We start from the raw sequence: 20,038 nt of genomic DNA, 5'->3' as shown, positions 1-20,038 counted from the left end.
TTGGTATCTTCTCTAAGCCAGTTGTGTGCACTCCAGATGCCAGCCCCTATGTAATTTGCTAACTCTTGTTTGGTTAAAGGATATTTAAATTTTTAATGCAGTAACATTTGTTGTTTTTTTTCCATCCTTATAGTTAGTTCTTTTATATAAAGATATCCTTATAAAGGTTGTATAGTGTATATATTTTTTAATGTCAGTCTACTTGGAATTAATCTTTGTATGGTGTGAGGTAGGGTACTGTCACTATTCTAGAGGTATGTGACCTGGAAGAGTGGAGCCAATAATGAGGTGAACTAAATTTCATGCAATAGCCAAGTTTAGCATCAGACACTTTAAACTCCGAGAGTTCAGAGGAACCACACAAGGAAAGCATTCAATCAAAGGGCAAGTCGCACATGACTGTCAAACCAAAAAACAAATAACAGTTGCCAGTTGTAATGAATAATCTGGAATAAAACCACTCCTACCCAATATAGCTGGGAGGAGAAAAACAGGTTCCAGGAAGAATTTCATGTTTTTGAAGAAACTGAGGTCAAAAGACTCTTGTCTTGGTTTCTCCGAGTTTTCTCACAATCACTCAGAAATCTCCTCAGACAACTACAGTTTTGGACTCTGTCCTGACAGGGAATAAATTTTCTTTTATTTTTTCTCCCAATTTTGAATATCAATTCTGTGGTTTTCTATTTATTTACATATAGTTGTTACTGTAACATTTTAAATAATATTTTTAATAAAAATATTTTTTATTATGATGATAGTAGTAATTACTGTTTTTGACACAGAATATCACTATGGCTTGCCTACAAACTTATGATGTAGTTGAGGCTCACCTCAAACTCACTGAGATCCACCTGCCTCTGCCTAGTACTATTAATCTTTCTGCAGCTTAACACAGTTGTACTGCTAAACCTCCTCACAAATCCTTAGAGGCATCCTTTGTAAGTAATGGGCTCTGAATTTCAGCCAAGTAAAAAGAAACAATGAGTTTTGAAGACGGCTCTTAGAATTTCAGGGCTGGGGTGTAGTCTGAAGACTAGATTTGAATCCTAGCACCGTCTGTGAATGGATGCATATGTGTTTCTCATAGAACACGTTAGTATGAATTAAAGTTGCTAACACTTCTGGATTTCACGTGCCCTGTTTCCACAGTATGGAGGCTATTGCCATTCATGTTTCAAGTTTTCATTGACATGTTTATTTGTGTCTTTTCTTTTCTCTTTTTGTCTCATGTAACCCAGGATGTCCTTGAACTTGTTATATCGCCAAGAGCTTGATTTACTGATCCTCCTACTTCTGTATTCCAAGTGCTGGGATTATAGGCATAATTCAGCATGCCTAACTCACTAACATGTTTTGGAACAGGTTTCCACAAACAATGGCAGGTTCTAGTGGAAAATGTGGCTGCTAAGGAAGAACATAAGAACTCCATGAAAGCTTTGCCTCTGTGTACCTTACCCAGGTCACATCTGACTAAGATCTCACCCCGTTTAAACTAGAAGCTTTGGTGAAGCTCTCCTGGTCATTCTGGCAAATGCCATTCTCAACATCCAGGGTCCCCTATGATTGCTGCTTACAGTATTTGCTGTGACTCAGACATAGTTTTACTTCTACTAGGAATTCTGCTGCCAGTGTGGCTATGTGATACTGACAAAATTTAAATCTTGTGGAATTGGTGATATAGGAACAACATAATATTGAAATCTCCAAATACGTTGAAATGCTGCCTGTTGCATCATTATTAAGTAAAGAAGTGGTCACTAAAATTCTGCTTTTCCAAGATGGATCTGAGGCAACAGGATTTACACTCAGGCTTTTTATGCCCACTTACTATTTTATTTAGCATTTGAAAAGAATTCTCTCATTTGAATGCTAAGAAATGTCAACAGTGGAGGTGTTTGTTACCATATCTCCATCGTAACCTGTCTGTTGTTGATTCTAAGGAAAGTAAGTTTGGGCTAACTTCAAGAATGTCATATTCTATCAACTAAAATGTATCCGATGATGTTTTTCTACCATAACCACAGTACACACAACCTCTTTTTACGGAGCTAATTTAATTGTCCTAAGTGAATTTTGAATTCTCCATGACAGATGTGATCAAGTCCAGAAGCTTTTGATGTATCTTATGATTCTGCTCGGCTATAATATGGAAAAATACTGTCAGGAGTGACAGTAATTGAGCTGGTTTGTCAACTTTTTAAAGTTAGCAAGAAACAACCTCTAAAAAAAATGAAACTGGAATTTTTGGGTAGGGTTTAAGAAGTTTCCGAAAGCAGTGGCACATAACCAGAAGGCAATGTCACCTTTCTAGAAGACGGCACAGCCAGAATCTCCACCCAGTTTGACAGGAGGTTAGGGCAGCATGGGCAATTGTGCTGGGGAGTATGGGACAGAAGGGTAGGATCTGCAGAAAGATGTTCAGTGATGGAAAGCAAAGAGCATGACTGGTGAGGGTCTAGTTGGTACTTGTAGGAAAAGGAGAGGGTCCTTTGTTTTTCGTCCCTACCACCCTGCTAGCTTACACCTGAAATAACCACACAGAAATTGAATTAATTAAATTGCTGCTTGGCCCATTATCTCTAGCCTCTTATTGGCTAACTCTCACATCTTGATTTAACCCATTTCTAATAATCCGTATATCACCACGATGTTGTGGCTTACCTGGAAAGATTCATCATGTCTGATCTGGCAGCTCCATGGTGGTTCTATCTGACCCAGCTTTCTTCCTTCCAGAATTCAGTTCTGTCTTCTCTGCCTACCTAAGTTCTGCCCTATCAGGCCAAAGCAATTTCTTTATTAATTAACCAATGAAAACAACACAAAAACAGAAGAACCTCTTATACCAGGTACTGTTGTTCCCCCGCCGTCTGTGCTGTGCTTTCCTCCACTTTCAGGATTTTATATACTTTTCAGTAAGCATTTAAATATTCAGAAGACCAAGTTTTATTCAGATGTCTTCTCTTCCATTTCATGGAAAATCAGTTGTTCATTACTAGAGACACCCCTGTTTTAGACATGAATCAAGTAGAAACAGGCACAAATCATGCATGCCCGTTGATGGAAGTTTCTGTCCTGCCTAGTCTTGCTGCCATTCAGTTCCAAATAAGCAAACAGAGGCCATATTAATTATAAACTCTTTAGTCTATTGGTTCAGGCTTATTATTAACTAATTCTTAACAACTCAAATTAACCCATAAATCTTATCTATGTTTAGCCAAATGGCTTGGTACCTTTTCTCAGTAAGACATTCTCGTCTTGCTTCCTCTGCATCAGGCAGGTGACTGTGTCTCTGCCTTTGCTCGTCCCAGAATTCTCTTAGTCTGGTTGCCTTGCCTATACTTCCTTCCTGGCTACTGGCCAATGGGCCAATACGAGCATTATCCCACAGCACATACCAATGGGTTAACATAAGATTGGTTGAAAGGGAGATCATGTTATCACTGTATTTTAAGCATTTTTATGATTTTCATGTTTATGAACAACATTATGATAAAATGGATGCCTCCATTACTATCTCTTATTTCCTCCACTCCGAAGCCCTTCTTCCCAATTAGGTATCCTCCTACTTTTAAATCGTGTGTGTGTGTGTGTGTGTGAGAGAGAGAGAGAGAGAGAGAGAGAGAGAGAGAGAGACAGACAGACAGATAGACAGACAGAGACAGAGACAGAGAGACAGAGAGACAGAGAGAAAAAGAGTCTGTGTGTTTAATTAGAGTTACTTTTACAACCATGGGCAGAAAATTCTTTTGTTGGAGCATAGACAACTTACCAGTGTCTCTATAACACTGAAGTAGACAGATTTCCTTCCCCCTGCAGCCCGTAAGACAACCATTAACTGCTAGTAGCAAATCAGGAAAAAGTGGAGAGCTCATGACGTCCTCTACATGTGCTGTGTAACATCAACAGTCTCAGTTTTGTGCAGGTCCAATGCCGGTAGCTGCAGCTGCTGTGTGTCCATGATTCCAATGCCCATTTGGATCTAGAAGACAGCTTTCATTGTTCTCCTTATTCTTCAACTCCTTATATATGAGTTACCTCCTTTCTACAGTGCTCCCTGGTACTTAAAGAGGCATATAGATATTTATACAAATTTAAATATAAACATAAAATACAGATATTTTGATGGAATTTGATTGCTTGCCCATTTAGCCAAACATCAGTAGTAGATGGCTCCACCCAGAGCTTTTACCATGACCTCCTTAGCTATAGTTACAGAGCCAGGCTTAGGTTCTTCACTCCTGTAAATCAGGATCACCCTCTAAGCTGCAACGCCACTGCTGTGCCAATAGGCACATCTTACCCAGAGAGTTGGTATTGTAGCATGCAGGGTCCAAGACTGGATAAGATCATAGATTTTATCTCTCCAGTAACCTGCACAGCACTTTCCATCAACGTGAAAGCTATTCAACAGGAAGGAAACTTCCAGCTCAATTTTAGCTTGCTTTATCTGTCTGAAATCAAAGAGTTTGTCACTGTCTTTAGTAAGCAAGAAAATGAAGGGTGAAGAGGGTTGTGTGATCATTTCTAATATCAGGAAGACAGCACCATGTTCTAGTTTGCCAGAGTCACCGTGGGAGACCATGTTCCAGCTATACCTGTGGTTCTGAGCCTTCCTAATGTTGAGACCCTTTAACACAGTTCTTCATGTTGTAGTGATCCCAACCATAAAATTATTCCATTGATACTTCATAACTGAAATTTTGCTAATGTTATGAATTATAATATAAATGTCTGAGATGCAGGATAGCTGATATGAGACCTACATAGCAGTAGCAAACCAAAGGCTGAGAAGCACTGAGCTACAGGGCTGTGTATGTCCTGACCTGTTCAGAATGCTTTTCTCACTAAGCCTCAAAGATTTATTTTAAAACTTATTTGTTTCATTTTAGTTTATGTTTGACTGTTTAGCTTGTGAGTATAAATACCCTGGTTCTTGCAGAGGTCAGAATAGGGCGTCAGAAACCCTGAAACTAGAGTTATAGATGGTTGTGAGCTACCATGTGGGTGCTGGGAAGCAAACCCAGGACTTCTGCAATAAGTATTCTTAACCACCAAGTCATCTCTTCAACTCCAATGTTTATTTCATTTTATCTATTTATTTTTATTATTTATCTTATGTGTATGAATATTTTGCCTGCATGTTTGTATGTTGGTGGACCTCATGTGTGTGGTGCTGCTGAGGCCAGGACAGTGCATCAGATCCCCTGAAACTGGAGTTATAGACAATTGTGAGCTGCTGTGTGGATGCTGGACATTGAACCTGAGTCCTCTGGAAAAGCAACCAGTGCTCTTAACTGCTGAGCCATCTCTCTAACCCCATATTTTGTTATTTTAAAATTATGTGTGTCTGTGTGTGGGTAGGCATATGTGGGTGGAGGTGCCAAATGATTCCAGAAGAGGACTGGGGAGCCGATGAAGTTACAGGTGTTTGTGGGCCACTTGAAATAGGTGCTGGGAACTAAACGTGGGTCCTCTGGAGGCACCGTAATCTCAGGACTTGGGCATAAAGAGACAGTTTATAGTTCTTCATGGAAAGGGATCCACTTTTCCTTTCATGTGGCTTCAAACTTGTAATTCCAAACTTTTTGTATTCTGAATCTGAGACAAATCTCAAAAGCAGATAACGTCTAACACATGCAAAAGTGGAAATGACAGCAATATTAAGTTTCATTAATTGGTTTAGGTTGCTCTCAGATATTTTCTACATTGAATAAGAAAGCCAAAATCAAATCATACTTAAATCAGGCAGTAATGCAGTTGGCCTGGGCCATTAATTTATCAATGATGGTTGTTGCCACAATAATGTTCCTCTTGTTTTCTCATGTTCTGTATCAGTGTTGGAGTTGCCACTGATGGTGAACAGTTTTCTCTCTCTTCCCCCACAACACACACACACACACACACACACACACACACACACACACACACACACTAACTGAACTGCCTCCACTCTGGTGTTTGTGATCCATCTGTAATAATTAGAGATGGCTATTATACCGTCTTAAAAGAACATGCTAATTTAGGAAAAAGCCTTTGTGTCCTTGCTAGTATCCATAGAAACTGGTCTGATTTTTCTTAAAACAAAAACAAAATAGCCGTAGTAAAATACAGGAGAGTTTCTGTGCTCCTTGTCCTTTTGCTTGTTTTTGTTTGTAGTTTTCCTAAACTGACTCTAATGCTAACTTACCTAATATGAAACTCTCATTCACTTGAAGGACTATGCACAATGTAGCTACTATCCCTTTTTCAGTCACCATGTGTGGCTTGATGATTTTTTTTTCTCCATGCCCTTTATACGTTTGGCTAATTGACAGTAATTCTGTGGCATGGCTTTGATGGGGAGAGCTGTTGTGGTAGCCAAGGCCTTCTTGCAATCTGGAGGCTGAGGAATTGGCAGGAAGCAATGGGAAGGCGATTCAGATTGCAACCTTTTACCGAAAGTGTGAATACACACTATAGGTCATCCAAAGGGTATTTAGGTTCAGAAAGAATGACGAATAAGGAAATTTACTAAAGGTTTTTGTCTTAAGAAACCGTAGTTAGATCAAAACTTGTCTTTATTTTCTTTTGCACGAATGAAAGTTACAGTACAGCCAGCCTCGGGGCTCCTGTCTGCTGTAGCTATGCCAGACCCAACTCTAACAGGGTTTAACTTCGGGAGATCAGCACCTCTTCCCTGTTAGTCACCGCCATTTCCTGGTTCAGTCTTTTTAAAATGCATGCTCTCTCTTACCACCAGATGTCTTTTCTTGTGCCTTTGTGCCTACATACCCAGCCATGAGTTTTGGTGGGCTGTGGGTGGCCTCCTCCTTTCGATTGAGCGGCTTCGTAAGGAGCCCAGCTGTTCTCTGTCAAGGGTTTTCTCTTTTATTAGTCTCAGAAGGCAAGACTGGCAGGGTGCAGCATGTCGGTACAAGATCCCAGCTGTTGTAATTGAGCCCTTGGACTCTCTGATCATTTGAAACTTGAAGAACAATTTGACCTCATCATAGCATTTGTTTCTGTTGGTTCGTTTGGTTGGTTTTGTGTATCTTACAGTACAATGATCACAGTAAAACAGAAAACCAGTATGGAGAAAAATCGCAGTTGGACGTGCTTTTCAATGTTTTTTGGTACGGGGAATTTAAGAAATGTATAAAATGATAATTAATGAGGATGCAGATAAATCTGTCTGGGCATAAGTTTATTTGGTAAACAGCCTAAGCAACCTGAGCAAAATTTATTCACATTTTTAAATGTAGCGTGATAAGAAAGCCTTTCTCAGAGTCCCATTGAATAGGTGTGGAATTGAAAGGATTTGGTGCTGCTTAATTAAAATGAAAATTGCAGCCAAAACCAGATTCTGTTTAAAAAGTATTTTGCTCTTTAATGTATTTATATTTTTATAAGTTATTTGGGTAATTCTATAGGACAGGAACTCTGCCAAGCTGGCCAGCTATGGAACAATAGAATCAAACACTTTAAGCAATGAAAATATCCACTTTCACTTCATTGTGGAAGATTGAAAGACAAGAACATACATAATAACATACATTTATATTTAAGAAATGTAACTTATTTAAAACAGGGAACCTTGAGGGAAATGCTTGGTTGGGACTGAGTCATTACCCAGTTAAAAATAACCTTTCCAGGTCATGGCGTTTTGTTTGCCGCAGTGAAATAAGTTTATTTCAGCAGAATGAAGCCATTATTAGCTTGGCAGAGTCCACTTGTCAGAATTTTATGGAGCAGAACACCGTTTGGCTGGGAAATTCAATAAATACTGTAATGTGAGAGGAGTTAAACTCCAAGGGCTGAAGGGGCAAAGAGTGGGGGATTTGTTGCTAACTCATAGTTTTACAGCTTGAGCGGAGCATCGGGATAGATGATGAGTTATCATTAGCGGTCAGGTGTGCAACCTTTTGTGAGATGTTGAGGAGCCAGGATGTGTGAGGAAGATAAAAAACCTTAAGGTGCATTAGGAGGAATAGCCCCTTTGGAGTGACAGATTCATGAGGTTTTCATTTTTCTTTTTTGAAGTCAGTGTCTTCCTTGCCTGCTGTCTTGTCCTATCTTAGGACTTCTAGATCATTCGAGAAGAGTTGAGAAATCATCTGAGAGTCTCATTCAGTCATCAGAGCACCACTGTGATATTGAAATGGACCTGAGTCATTTGTCTTCTCAATACCATAAAACCCCAGACCATTGGCCGCTCTCAAGTGAGGATTGGCTCGCTTCGTGTTAGCGAATCTGTTAGCATGGCAGAAGACTTAATCCTTATCTTTGTCAGTGCCACCCTAGGCGACGTCTGTAACTTCAGCATGCCTTGGTTTCTTTATCTGCAAAATAGTGCTACTACTAGTCTTACAGTAGTAAGCCCTACAGACTTACTTGAAGGTAAAAATGAAACGACACGCATAGGTTTAGCACATCCATCTAGCAAATTAAGCATAACTACTTAATATCTCTCAGTTGAAAGCATCAGTCACTTTCATATACTTAGAGACCTTACTAAGATGAAAAGTCTCTAACTTGCTGGGAGATAAACAGCAAGCATTGTGTTTTATGCCATTTCCTGAAAGTATGCCATTATCCATTGACTTCTGAGTGTCAATGCATGAGTGTAGTTTGTTCTCTACCAATTAACAATCATTTTATAAGCACTTATTTGGGTTCTGATTTTAAGGTTAGTCACCCTATGGATATTTACATTTGTTTTATGATTGGTAAGCTCTTCAGTAGTTATTTAATATTCCAGTTTTGTTGATATGCTGTAATTTACTTGATCTTGTAGGCTCTTGAGGTTGCAACCACCATGCAATCTATAGAAAAGGATAGGAAAGTTTTATTTTTTTTTCCGGGGCCTGGAGGGATGGCTCAGCCGTTAAAGGCTAGGCTCACAACCAAAAATATTTTTTTTCCGGATGTAGATAAATATATAAGGTTTGGAGAAAAAAAAGTTATTTTGAAGTAGAATGTTTCTGTGTACCTGTTTGATATTTTTTGTTACTACTTATAATTTTGAATTTAATATGAAGAAGACATATAAAGTGTGTTTTCATGAATCTGTCTCTGTACAGAGACAGGCTAGACAGTCCTTTCATAGGTATTACTGAGAAGGATGTGTTAGGTGTATTACAGCTAGGCTGTTGAAGAAATTGGGGTTACAGAATTTCATTTATGCAGGTGAAAAAGTTCAAGAGATCTGTTATACAACATGGTGACAGTAGTTAATAAGAGTGCATTCTATATTTGAGAACTGTTAAGGAAGTAGATTCTTAAATATTCTTATTGCAAAACACTGATAAGCATGTGAAGCAATAAACTAGGTAATTTTTTTATCCATTCTATAGTATGTACATATTTAAAAATGTTTTGCACATCAATGTTATATAGATATTATTTATATTCTTTGTTACAAAGGAAAAATAAGAACATGTGCCGCAAATGCCCAACTTTTAAATTGCCTGACTGGAATCTCTTACGGAAGTCTTGTTGGTCGGATCCACTGCATCTCTATCCACTGTGTAATGATGTAGTCTGAAGCCTTTCACTCTGTCAGAATTATTTGGACTTTGAAGATAGAGTCCATCATGTTCCTCCAGGAAGGTTGCTCAGTGTAGGGTGTGAGCATTGTTTGTATCCTTGCTCTACAGCCCAACCTCCTCACAGATTCTGCATAGGCTGATTAAGAGCTTATGAATTCATTTAATTGTCAAACTTTCCCAGAGTCCATTATTGTAGAATATGAATGATGAGCACCGTATAACCTTAAGCGTTTAGGAAACGATTGGAAAACAGCATTTGGCAATTTTGTGCTTTCATTAGTGCGCTGCATTACATACTTTTCCTGTTTTCTCATATTAATGGTTGCCGACTCATTTTTATGACCTTCCTATTCATCAAAAATATTTTGACAAATCTTTTCCCTAGGGAGGGTGCAGGTCTCCTGACCTTGTCTCCTCTTTTACTTAATACCTTTATCTCTTAAGGCTATTTTCTTTGAGACTGATAATTTAAACTAATATGGATTAAGAGACTCCTGCACCTCAGGCTTCAGAGGCAGCCTCTAAGCCTTCTAGAGGAATCACCAAAGTCAATTAAAGAGCGGCCTCTGGACTCCCAAGATTCCTCAGATCTACAATGCACTTCTTGACAGCTGATGGTCAGCTGCTGGCAATAAATTGTATTTCTTGTGCCATTCCGTCAGTCTGAAGGTGTACCAAGGCAGAGCATATTTGGAGTCATAAATTTTAGATTCTCATTCTCAGAGATGTCAAAGAATGACGGGGAAGGAAGTGGCTACCTCTCCTGGCACTGTCCTGTGGAATTCTGCTGTAATTACAGCTAAGCGAAGTAGAGGATTCCTTCCCGGAGTAATGGCTCCCGTGGGCATTTTCCCCGGGAGCATGTTAATTTATACTTACAATATCTGCCCAAGCTGATCAATAACAAGTCTGAGATGTGCACAGCCAAGCACCAGGGAGGCTACGATCAAATTTATCTCAATAATCGCCACGAGTCTAACCATTGCCAAGCTTATCTTGATGTGATCTCCCTTAGCTGGGCACGAAGGAAGTGAGTTACAAGGGTTCTTGTTTCTGTTTCTGATCTCAGTCATTTGGGGAACATAATATACTGAGCCTTACAGATCACACATGATAATTAATGCTCATTCAAGAGGTATCATTCTAATCTTTTCAACATCCTAGTGATTCATTCTAGGAGTCTTCCCAACTGAGAACCTGAGGCACCCGTGTGACTCAGAAGTAGTGTTAAGTCGCTCAGATAGAAAATTAAAGCACTTTAGCTTGGCAGAAACTGCTCGGAAGATTTTCTTTTTATTTCTGCAGATATGTTCAAATGAAAGTGTTAATCCTCTGGCTGTCTGAGTCGGACAGTATGCTGTCAAAACTCCTTCAGGAGATTCTGACCAGATTATGAACTGCCGTATAACAACAGTGTTTGAATTTTTTTGCATGTCTTTCTATTGTGCCCAGGAACATAATGTGTGAGCAAATATATCTCCTTGGCCTGCTGACTGCAGCATTCACAAAACCCCAGGATTTGGCTGGGTTTGTGGAACGCCAGCCTGAGGCACAGAATCTTGTTTACTGTGCTGATTAAAAGGCAAGCTTGAAATGACTGAGGAGATGGTGGTATTTCTAGCTCTGTGTGTGTGTGTGTGCGCGCGCGTATGTGTGTGTGCATGTGTGTGCGTGTGTGTGTGTGTGCATGTAGAAAGTGGTCCTTGGTATGCAATATAACATTTTACACTCATTGGAAGTGAGTACTAGCTTTAAATGTCCCAGATAATCTAGAAGGAAATTCCTTTTAAGAACACACATTGCTTTTTGGCTCCTTTGTAGCTCCTCTCCCTACCCCTTTGTGATAAGGCTAATCTGTCCTGAAAATGTGCGAGGTTGTCAGGGATGAGGGATAATTGAGAGGGTCTGTGAAGTGCTGAGGGAGGTCCATGCTTGTGGTTAATGTCAGAAATTCCAAAAAAGAAAGGAATCAGATGTATATACAAAAAAAGAGATTGGAATGGCGTTCCTTCCCTTGGCACTCTGAACAGCTCCATGTTCTTTGTAATTCCTAACAGTTTTGCATCCTACCTAGCTGTCAGTATTTATTATGCCAGGTCCCATTACATGTTGTTGCCTCTCCATGTGAGCATGGAGGAGCATGTTCTTTTACCTCATTTGTGATACCTGCTATATCTGGCAATGTACTGAGCAACATCAGATTTCATCTTCACTTTTTGTCCTAAGCACCAAGCTCAGAGAGGAGAAATATTGCAATGAAATTGTCACCATAGGTAAACAGGGAACACCAAGGCGATGGGGACTGACCAGTTCGTAAGGAAGGAATCAAAGGTTCCTTTTGTTGTATAGAGAGTATTCTTCATTGCAGGCTATGGGATGCATATTGGTTTATTTTCTTGCATGTTTCACTAAATACTTGCCATGAAGCAAACCTTTGAAGGAAAGATTACAAGTGTCACAGACTGAAGGGCAGGAGGACATGGTGGCAGGAGCATGAGGCAGAAGTCACATTGCCTTGATTGTTCAAGAATCAGAAAGATGAAGCCTGGCGCTCAGCTTTCTTTCTCCCATTTCTTGTATTGTTTGTTTGTTTTTTCGTTTTTCTTTACTGAGTCTGGAACTTCAACCCTTATGATGATGATGAAGTCTTTTTGGTGCCTAAATCCTGTCAGTTAGATTAAAATGACAGCTGGATTAAAAGCATACGCATTGTACCCGCTGCTTGAATTCACCCAGTTAAATTAGATTCATAGCACCATGTCCTTGGCAAAAAGATATATGACTAGAGAAATCAGGAAGTAAAGTGAATAAGGATTTCAATAAAATGTAACATTTTGGCTGGTGGGGTGGCACAAAAGGAAAGGCCCCTACCACCAAGCCTGACAAACTGAGTTTAGTCCACACAGTATAAAAGAGAACCTACTACTGCAAGTTGCCTCTGATCCATGGGAACACACACACACACACACACACACACACACACACAGAGAGCGAGAGCGAGAGCAAGAGAGAGAGAGAGAGAGAGAGAGAGAGAGAGAGAGAGAGAGAGAGAGGGAGGGAGGGAGGGAGGGGGAGGGAGGGAGGGAGGGAGGGAGGGAGGGAGGGAGGGAGAGACAGAGAGAGAGAGACAGAGAGAGAGAGAGAGAGAGAATACCCTCAAACCACACTACACAGACACAGAATAAGTAAATGTAAGAAATTAGTATGCTATCACTGCCTTTATAATCACTGACCTTTATACAACTGATACTTATAAACAACACTTAAGCTGGCAAAGATTTAGAATTCAAAATTAACGTATGTCTTGTTCAAAAAGGACAATATTCTCAGGATACTTTTAGGACTATTAACAAAAGTACCAACCCTCAATTGTTTTTCTTTGCACATCTGGGAAAGGAAGCATATCAATTATTTGTAACGTTACATAAAAATATGTTAATTACTACCAGTCTGCCCTGAAGTCATTTCCCCGTTAATGCATGCCTATTCCCAAAAGAAGTAAGCAGAGGATGAACGTGTTATTGCCCAACTGGGCAATGCAATTTTTCAATTTTATTTTGGGCATACTCACTTAACAGGAGAGTTTTAGGTGATAACGTTACGGAGTTATTTCTGATGGATGAAAGCCTGGACGAACCACTCAGCCATGTTTCATTCTATGGGCTTTTTCTCTCAGTTTTGTGGTTTGCATGCAGTTGCATAACCTTGCAGCATCTTGGCTTCTTGCCATCGCAACGTCTACTCCATTAAATCCTGATTCTTTGGAGTGTCTCCTTTCGCATAGGCAGCATCCCTTATTCTCCTTAGCAGCATGAGCCTCAGTTGTTGCTCTTCCAAAGTCCAGTCTCTCCATTCAGTTGACCTCAAGTCACCGTTCTTCCCTTCAGTCTTCCATGAGGAATCCTAGAACTTCTATAATGTTTTTTGTAAATATGCATTCTCCTCCACTCTTAAATGCCACACAGTAGAAAACAAAAGCATTACAAAAACAATTATTCATTTCTCTTTTCCTTAGTTTTCAATCCACTGAGCATTTTCTAATTCAGTCTCCATGAACTTTCCCTGTTGCCAAGGCTTGAGAATTATCTAGTGAAAAGAAAACTTCGTGCTACTAGTGAAAATAGTAGTTTATATTACTAAAATAAATAATAGTGTTTAGTGTTGCAGATTATTTGTTCATAGAAACAAATGTAATTGAGATAACAGAAACAACATGAGGTAAAGGCTTTCCACATTTTCCTCTAAGTCAAAGCCCTCAATTCTTCCACACCCATTCACTGTGGTGCCTTACCTAATTGGCCTTTGCAGGGACGTGGCTTTGAGAGTTTAAAGTTATCCGTTCCTTTTCTCCAAGGAGAAGACTATCTCAGCATCCCCAGTCCTGCCTCAGGAAGGCAGAAAGCTCCTGGAGCATCTTAATTAAATGTTGCCCAAGGCCTTTATTCTTACCGAGAAAGTAAACAAAGCTCAAAGAGACCCAGATCAGAATAAAACAGGTTCTTTCCTCAAATGTTGCCTAAAAAAATTGTGTTTTATTCTCTACTGTTTGCTCTGCAGTGTTATAGACTATGTATTTTAAATACAAATGCACAAAACTGATTAGAAATTCTTTCCAAAGGATTTTACAATGCTTCATTTAAAGCATCCATAGATACAACCACCAATAAGGAATTGTTCATTTATTTGAGTCATTATGAAAGATTGCTCCCCACTTTCCCCATCTCTCCTGCAGGTGAGTGGGGCACTTTAATAATGCCTTTAGATTTTATTGCCATTTGAACAATGAAATAGCTCTGTAATCAACAACGGACTTATTATTCACCTCTAGTGCATTTTCTCTATTTTCCTGCACATTTTGTTTATATTTGTGTTATCTTACTGAATTTATGTTAGGTTATAAAGTCCCTTACACAGACCCTGGGGCACTCTGATATTTCTTCAGCTTCATCCAGTTATCTTCCCGCTCTGGTTCTCTCTTATCTGTCATTCTGAAGCCTCTGAGCTCTTTCCTGTTTTAAGATAATCCATGTAGTATTTATACTATATAGGACATTTAGATTAGTAAATGGATCCAAATGCTTTAAAGGTATATGATCTTAAAAAGATTTTGTGGAACAGAAGAGAACAAATGGACTATGTTAATGGAAAGTAAAGTTAATTTACCCATTAAGATAGATTTTTCAGTATGTGCACCAACTTTTGCCCCCTGGATTTTCTCCATGTCAGATGATAAAACTGAGCCTAAGAAACTTAGGGAAGGTGGGAAAATAGAAGTTCCCGTAAATAGCTGTAAATAGCTCTGGCAGAAAGAAGTAGAGGGAACAGCGTGTCCCTAATGACTTCTCTTGGTGGGAGTGAGAGAGCAGGGTGGGGTTGGAAGGAAGGGACCTCCGTGATATTGCCTTTGTGTTGCTAATCCTTGGATAAATAAGACATTCATAGCAGCTAAGGAAGGGATGAGCTTTCCAAACAGAAAGAACATCTCCACACGGAATGAAAACTATTTTGTGTATTTGAAATTGCAATTATTTTATTCTAAAGTATTGTGAGAAAAGATTAGGAAAACAGGCGTGCTTTAGAAAATCAATTTCTAAATCAATAAAAACCTTGGAGCGTATTTTAACAATAAAAACGCAATGGTGCATTTTAAGCAGGAGAGCTGTGATCAAAACTGAGTTGTCCAAAGGTAATTTTGACTTTGGATTTGGATGTACTAATAATGGACCTACTAGGCAGTTTATTCTGTAGCCTTAAGTAGGACATAAAGCAGATAATAACGATACAAGTCAGTGGTCCTTCACCCATCTCATATAAAGTTACCAAGGCTGGAGCGATTGGGCAGAACCAACCAGTGGGTTACAGTGAGATAAGAGCCCAAGGGAGAAGGACAGTTACATCCTGCAGGACACAGTGCTAGAGATAAGGTGGCTAAGAGAATTCTGGAAGTCTGCAGAACTCCCACAGAGTGGTTCAAAGGACTGTGGGAATGATCCCTGGTCTTTAAGTGATGCTTAGAATGGAGTCTGATCCTGCCCATTAAAGAAGCAAGTTCCAAAATTCTTGGAGCATCTGATATGACACACACGAAAGAAAGAGAGAGAGAGAGAGAGAGAGAGAGAGAGAGAGAGAGAGAGAGAGAGAGAGAAAGAAAAAGAAAATCTGTCTATTGCAGAAAAATTGACTTGGGGATAATTCCTGATCTGCTCTGAAGATGTCGAAATGTTTTCAAGAATTTCAGTTGCTTTCATAGGACAAAAAGCAAGAGTATTTATAGGAACACGAACATATCCAGAAGCCATAAAATGTAATAAATAATGTCTAATATCCCATAAAGAAATAATAAGAACATTGTGGCATTAAATTGTTTTTTCTTTTAACCTATGGAAGAATAAATTTTGTTTTTTTTAGTGGCAATTCTGTAGTCCAATGTTTCCTTATATTAAATAGCTCATATACCATTTTGTAGAATGGCCCATTTATTTGGTTTATGATCCAACTTTGCTTAGAGACTGAAAAACCGAGATGCTGAGTTCTGAATCAAGGGCTCTGGCTGAGGCGGATATTAGGAACTAGCAGATGGCTGAAATGGTGGTAGCTCCCAATGGTGGTACTAGTTTTACCATCTATAACAAAGGTTGAAGCATCTCATTCAACATGCATTCACATGTTTGCAATTTGAAGGTAATGTTTTCTCATAGTCATGTTTTAAATGTTGCTTTTATCCCGTTGAAGTTTGGGGGTTTTGAGTAAGACTCTCTCTCTCTCTTTTGGATGTAAAATAACTGCATGTGGACTCATTGGTAGCATGTTGTTATACAACATGTGCCAGGCCTTAAGTTACAGCCATAGCCCAGTAAAGCAAATCTCAGAACGAACAAACAAATGAAACGAAACAATGACAATAAAATCCCTTTTCCCCAATTTTGTGAGTTTCCTCCAGATCTCCAGGTGGTAAATCAGGAGCAGAGTATGGTTCAACAGCACTTGTGGCACTGGGCATGCCCCGTAGTACCTGTGATTACGTCACCACTCTGATTTACTTACATATATCATCTGTCACTCTTGGGGAAAAGCCAAATGATTTTGGTTTCATCATGATGGTTTAAATGCTGCTGGTCATGTAGTAAAGAATAAATTCAAAAGGTCTGAAAATGGTACTAAGTTATATATATATGTGTGTGTGTGTGTGTGTGTGTGTGTGTGTGTGTATATACATATATATGTATATATATACATATATATATATGGAAAAATACTGTAAGAACTAAGAAAATATATTACTGGAGGCATTAAATTGAAATGGAAAAAGGCATACTTAAATTCTTTATTATTTATTTATTTGTGTGTGTGTGTGTGTAGTAATATGAGCAGTGGGGCTGCGTCCCCAACACCCCAGCCGCCTGCTCGGCTAGCTTATGCCTCGAAATAATTACACAGACACTGTATTCATTTAATCACTTCTTGGCCCTTAGCTCTGGCCCTTACTGGCTAATTCTGATATCCCGATCAACCCATCTCTAATAATCTGTGAGCACTGGTCTTACCGGGAAGATTCTAGGTCGGAGCTTCATCGTGTGTGTCTGCCTGGGAGCAGGGCATGGCGAATCTCTGAGGCGTCTGCTCCCAGAAGGAGAGCTGTCGAGTCTGAGCTCACTTCCTCTTCCTCCCAACGTTCTGTTCTGTTTACTCTTCCCACCTATCTCCTAACCAATGAGAGCCAAGCAGTTTCTTTTTATTTAACCAATGACCTTCCTCCATCATTTCCCCTTTTTCGGTTTAAACAAAAAAAAGGCTTTAACTTTAACATAGCAAAATTACATATAACAAAACAGTTATCAAGTAAAAATTACAATAATCTTTATCATAACTAAGGAAAACTATAACTATAACTAACTATTCTTAACGCCATCAAAGACTCCAGAAAGATACAATACTACCTAAGCAAACAAGAAAAAAATCAACTTTTAAAACTCTAGAAATGACAGAGACATCTCGCTGCCTGGACAGTCACCCAAAGTTCCTCTGTACCGTTGGGGCATCCATCTTCAGCCTTCAGGCCCATGGTATCCAGCAGACATTTCCATAAAGCAGGAAAATTCAAAGTCAGTTCATTCACTATCTGTTGTGTCCTGCAGAATATCTCGCAGACTGTTTCATGAATCAGGAACCCCGAAAGATCATCTCTCCTTAGGCAAGTTCAGTAGTCCTCTCTCTGTGGGTTCTCTGTGTCCAGTTTATGCAACAGTCCAGGCAAGAGCAGTTTTTTGCCCAAATGACTATCAAACTCCATAACGAGCCTCTTCGATGCCCATCTTCCTCTTGAAGTAGATTGGTGCTGCCAGGAGCAGAGTGTCTCATTGTCATGAAAAGTCCTAAGTTATTAAAACATTTAAAATGTCCTATTCTGTAATCTTTGAAAGACATGAAGAATGTCTATCTAAAATATATCTCTATATATCTAGAAAATCCAACTAACATGACTGCAAGCTTTACTATTATTGATAATTATCCATTAACAACCTATATTTCCTAATTATACAGTACATATTTAAATGAAATACACAATCACAATACCTTAATCAAAATCAGAAACACTTATACATATAACAAAATTGACCTTAAAATCATACCAATGCAAATTATTTATACCTATATCATATCCCCCTTTAAATGTAAAAGAATATTTATAAACAATATTTTGGGAACATGGGCGCAGTTTTTTCTCTCCAAACTGCTTCCTGCTGAATGGGGGCGTCGTTAATTAGGTCTTTCATGGTATAACCTGTGTGCTAGTTTCATCTCAGTTGGCAGTTGAGCGAAGCAATTTTCTGAAGATGTTCACAACAACCCTTCAGGAGGGCGTGGTCCATCATAACAAATCGGGATAGATGCAATCCACAGGGTCTGGTCCTCTGTGAAAACAAAAGAAGACCCTCTCCAAAGCATCATATCCTTAGACCCAAATTCTGAAATCATACCCTCATGATATCCGTTCTGGTTCCACTTGGCAGCCCATATAATGAAATGTCCCTCTGTACTTAGCTCCTTCACAGTCAAAAATTTTAAAGAAAACGCAATGTACATAATCCAGTCTCTCTGTGAATTTTCCATTTTTACGTGGCTTATTTTTCTTTATTTCTTTTAATCTCTTAACTATCTGTATTCTGTCTCTTTAAAGACTTTACCTTTTTTTTAAAACCATTAACTTTATTCTCTATATTCTTTTTCTTCTGTCTCCCAAGCCTACGTACATTCATCCAACAGTGTGACTCATTTAGTGGTCTGAATCTGTCCTATTGTGAATCTGCAATTTTTTTACTATCCAGGAGCACTTTTGATTTGCGCCTTTAAATCACTAGGTGCTTAAGAATCTAAGCTGTGACATTCCTAGGTTTACTTTTTGCTTTTTGAGGGCATATCTTTGACCTGGAATAACCCTGTTGACCAGGCTGTCTTTGAACTCTCAGAGATCCGCCTGTCTCTGCCTCCCAGGCATTGGGATTAAAGGTGTTTGCTACTACACCTTGAAATCACAGAGTTCTGTTTGTCTCTGCCTTTTAGGCACTGGGATTAAAGGCGTGTGCTACCACATCCAACTACTCTCTTTCTTCCTTATTTTTGCTTTTACTTTAAGAACTTGAACTTTTAGTCTGCATATATTTTCAACACACTGTAAACCATTTAGAAATTTTCATTGTCTTTGAATCTCTCTTTACTGTATATCTCTCTGTTTTTTGACCACATGAGTCTTTAATTTACCAAGCAATCTCAGTAGGACTAAAGGTGTGGCTTTGCGGGCTAGATGTAGCCCATTCCTTAGCTTTCCAGCCTCATGGCTGAGGTACTGGCTGCAAGGTCCCTGCCAGCCAGTGAGCTACAAAAGACAACACTCAAGTCCTTTCTCGGTAGCTGGCCCTCCTGCCTCAAACAGTCAGAGTTTGCCCTGGCAGGATGGCCCAGAAAGCCGGCATTTTTAAACAATACAGGTTTGTTCCTGCTGCTGAGTCAGGAAAATTTCAAAATGGAGGACGTACCATTTTGTGCTAGCTCTGGGGCCACCAGGTAGGAGTGACACTCAGCACTTTAATTCTGAGACTGAGCGTGCAGCACAGAAATTCTTTTCATCCAAGTTACATCCAAATCTGACACGCAGAGCACTGTGCAGTCTGAAAACACGTCTCTGTATGACCGCAGGAATCCGCCATGCTCTTCTGCCTGCCTAAGCCTGATTCTGCCTTCTGCCCAGGAGCAGGCGGGGAGCTCTCAGTCATCATCAGGGTCTCAGAGCACTCTCCTTCCGATCCCAAGCGGGAACACAACATAAAGCCAGAGTTTGCACTGGAGGCACAGCCCCAGGAAGCCACGCTTTGAAATGACACAGCGCTTTTTCTGCTGCTGTTGCCGAATCAGGAAATCTCTCTACAGCACGCCACCAACAAACAGCAAAAATCTGTGTTAAACTATCTCTCCCTTATTTTTAAGCCTTCTCAGGTTTTTTAAGTGGGTTTAGT

The 20,038-nt window shown here is 39.5% G+C and overlaps 1 protein-coding gene across 30 annotated transcripts in view; it reads left to right on the top strand.

Moving 5' to 3' along the window:
- The window catches only part of Ptprd (protein tyrosine phosphatase receptor type D), a 2,195,185-nt gene that overhangs the window by 1,775,325 nt on the left and 399,822 nt on the right, over positions 1-20,038 (top strand). The gene's annotated exons all lie outside the window — the stretch shown is intronic.

This window comes from Microtus pennsylvanicus, chromosome 13 (genome assembly GCF_037038515.1).
Source record: "Microtus pennsylvanicus isolate mMicPen1 chromosome 13, mMicPen1.hap1, whole genome shotgun sequence".
NCBI lineage: Eukaryota > Metazoa > Chordata > Mammalia > Rodentia > Cricetidae > Microtus > Microtus pennsylvanicus.
Note: the sequence above shows the minus strand (reverse complement) of the source record. Positions and strands in the feature narration are given on the sequence as shown.